A 2,940-nucleotide genomic window follows, 5' to 3' on the forward strand; every position below is an offset into this window, starting at 1 on the left:
GTCCTCCAGCTGAAGTAGCTCAGAAGCACTGGGTTTCTTTCCGCGTTTCTTCACAACGGCTCTCCTAGCGGCTCTCTTGGCCTTCCTGGCTCTTTTCGCGGCTTCATGATCATATTTTACTTTCCAGAATTTGTCATCAGCCTGTGAAAGTCAGCAAAAGTTTAAGTACAGATAAAACATCAATGTTGGAAATGATTTATTCAACTTGGCGGCTTACCGCTAGAGCCGGGTTGGCTTCGTAGAAAGGGCTTAAGCCCACCTTTCCGCGGTCTGCTAAGCTTTCATTCAGGAGAGATTTTGTCATGTCGATGACATGATCAGGCAAATTATTAGGACTGTGTCGTAGAGGATCATCTTTCTTGCCTGAATAATTGCACATTAGACTGGGGCGGCGGCTTAATGGAATGATCCGCCAGGCGAGCCAAACTCGGACCAAGTCAATACCATTTAACCCGTTCCCTAGAAGAGCTTTGATTTTGGCCAAGGTGGGGGCGAGCGTCTTGCGTTCGACGGCTGATATCTTATCAGGAAGTGGATGATTGAAATCAAGACGCAAGGCGCGAAAACCGGGCAGAGGATTCTCATCAGCCGGAGAGGTGTATTGGCAATAAAACCATGTTTGATTCTAGTCTTTAGGATGGCTTGGCGGATTGGCATAGGGAAAAATGACATCTCTCCGATGCTGGATTGAGACGCCGCCAAGTTCCAAACTTTGTATACTGGCACATTCATTTTGGCGGTTCAAGTAGAATAACTCTCTAAAGAGTAGCAGGTTGGGTTCTTCTCCAAGATATACTTTGCTGAATACTTGAAAGTTATAAATGTTAGACACGGAATTGGGTCCGATGTCTTGAGGACGGAGATCAAAGAAGTGCAGGACGTCCCTAAAGAATTTCGAGCCGGGTGGTGAGAAACCCCGGTTCATATGATCCGTAAAAACAATCACTTCCCCTTCTTTGGGTTGAGGTCTCTCTTTTGTCGAGTCAGGAGTACGGTATGACATGACATCCCTTTTTGGCAGATAGCCGACTTTCACAAAGTCTTTGAAAGTCTTCTCAGTGACAATGGACGGGACCCAGCTGCATGAGGTGTTTGTCTTAGGCGGCATTGTGATGGAAGCCTAAGAAAGGATAAAAGTTCCCGGTTCAAATTTAAGCCGGAGAAAATATTACAGTGCATATTCAAGATGGAGGCTTATAAAGGGGCCTAATGGTATAAGGCTAATTATGTCAGATTATTTAAGCCGCCATGAGCGTCATAAGCAGTTAAGTTATTTAAGCCACCATGGGCGGTCAAGATTATCAACTGAGCATTGCCTTTTAAGCCGGTGATGAGAGTTGCCATGGCTGGATGGATCTAACAAATACAGTTTTTGCCTAAGTGTTGCATAAACAAGTTTCACAGGTTACAGCTATTATTTTGGATCAAACGCTTGTTCAGAAAAGAAAATATTCTAGACCTAAAAATGAAGTATAGAGGAGTTCATCAGTTCTAATGAGGCCTTTTTACAAGAAAAGGGATCTGCTAGTACTGAAAATGGACGCGAAACAACTATCACATGAGTTTCATACTTCTTTTGGATCAAAAGAGGCTGCGGCGGAGAAACTACGAAGAACCCGTGATGAACAGAGAAGAATACAGAAGAACTCGCAAACCCTAATGTGGATCTAAGGTGCGGAAAGGCGAAGACTTACGGCTGCAGATCTACTACGGAGGGTCGCTGCCGTTCTCTGGGCTGATTCAGGTTGATGCGGCGGCCAAGGTCGAGGAAGACGAGGTGCGCTGCGGCGGCGGTGGAGCTCGAGTGGCAGTGGGGTTGCGAGAGGAAGAAGATGAGGAAAGGGGGGAATGAGAGGAGACCTGGTCGTGCTTATTTATAAGGAAAGACTGATAAGTGGGCGCAAAAAACGAGGAGGACAAAGGCATAGTTATCCAACTACAAGGACGCCTCGATTTTCGGGATGGTCATTAAGATAAAGATCCGTTGAGGTATGTTGGACAAAACATGCATTTATGGCAGTTGACGTCATGGCGGGTTACCACAGATCCAAAGGATGACGTCATGGCGGGTTACAAAAATTTCATAAGCAAAGAGTAGAAATTTTTTCCTAAGTGTTGAAGATTGACATGAACCAGTTCACATCAATCTGGGGCCTAATGTTGGGGATATAACTATTAGGCATGACCCGCCCAGGAGTGGCCGGGTCACATCTATGACGAAGCCCACTGAAGACACTTGAAGATGGCGGTTTAGTTAAAGGCCCAAGGCCCAGAGGCGACTTAAGGCCTATAGAGATAAACCGCCATGTATGTATAACTTGTATTGTAAGGCAGGAATAGAGAGAGATCGAGCCGGACACTGTTTATGAACCGGCCGGGACTCTGTGAGCCGATAAGCGTCAACCTCTGTATATAAAGGGACGACCCAGCGGCGGTTCAGGGCAAGTAACATCAAGTCGAGAACTAAGTGAAGCGGATTTGCTCCCTGGTTATCGAGACATAGGCAATCCCACTCAAAACTGGATCGTAGGCTTTTACCTTCACCGCAAGGGGCCGAACCAGTATAAACCTCGTGTCCTTTGTCCCGTTTAACCCCTTTAAGCTTCCTAGTGGCGATGGCTTCACGACTAAGTCATTACGCTAGGACATCTGACGTGATTCCACGACAGCGGTGTTGTAGTGCGCCTGCGCCTGCTCCATGGTAAAGCTGACATGCACAAGAGGCACGGGGAGTCGGGGCGGTGTCGTCGGAGCCCATCTCCATCGTGGTTTCGTGCTCATCGTCGGAGACCTTGAGCGAGCTGGCTGGGGAGGGGCTTATGTTGTTGTGTGGAGTTAGCTGGGTGTGGCCACCTTTTTATAGCAGATCCCCGGTGAGGCGAGGCGTCTGAGTGCGTCAATGAGTGGCGCTGGAGTGGGTTTCTCGGTCGGCGAGCCTGG

The sequence above is a fragment of the Triticum aestivum genome, chromosome 2B (assembly GCF_018294505.1).
Source record: "Triticum aestivum cultivar Chinese Spring chromosome 2B, IWGSC CS RefSeq v2.1, whole genome shotgun sequence".
Classification (NCBI taxonomy): Eukaryota; Viridiplantae; Streptophyta; class Magnoliopsida; order Poales; family Poaceae; genus Triticum; species Triticum aestivum.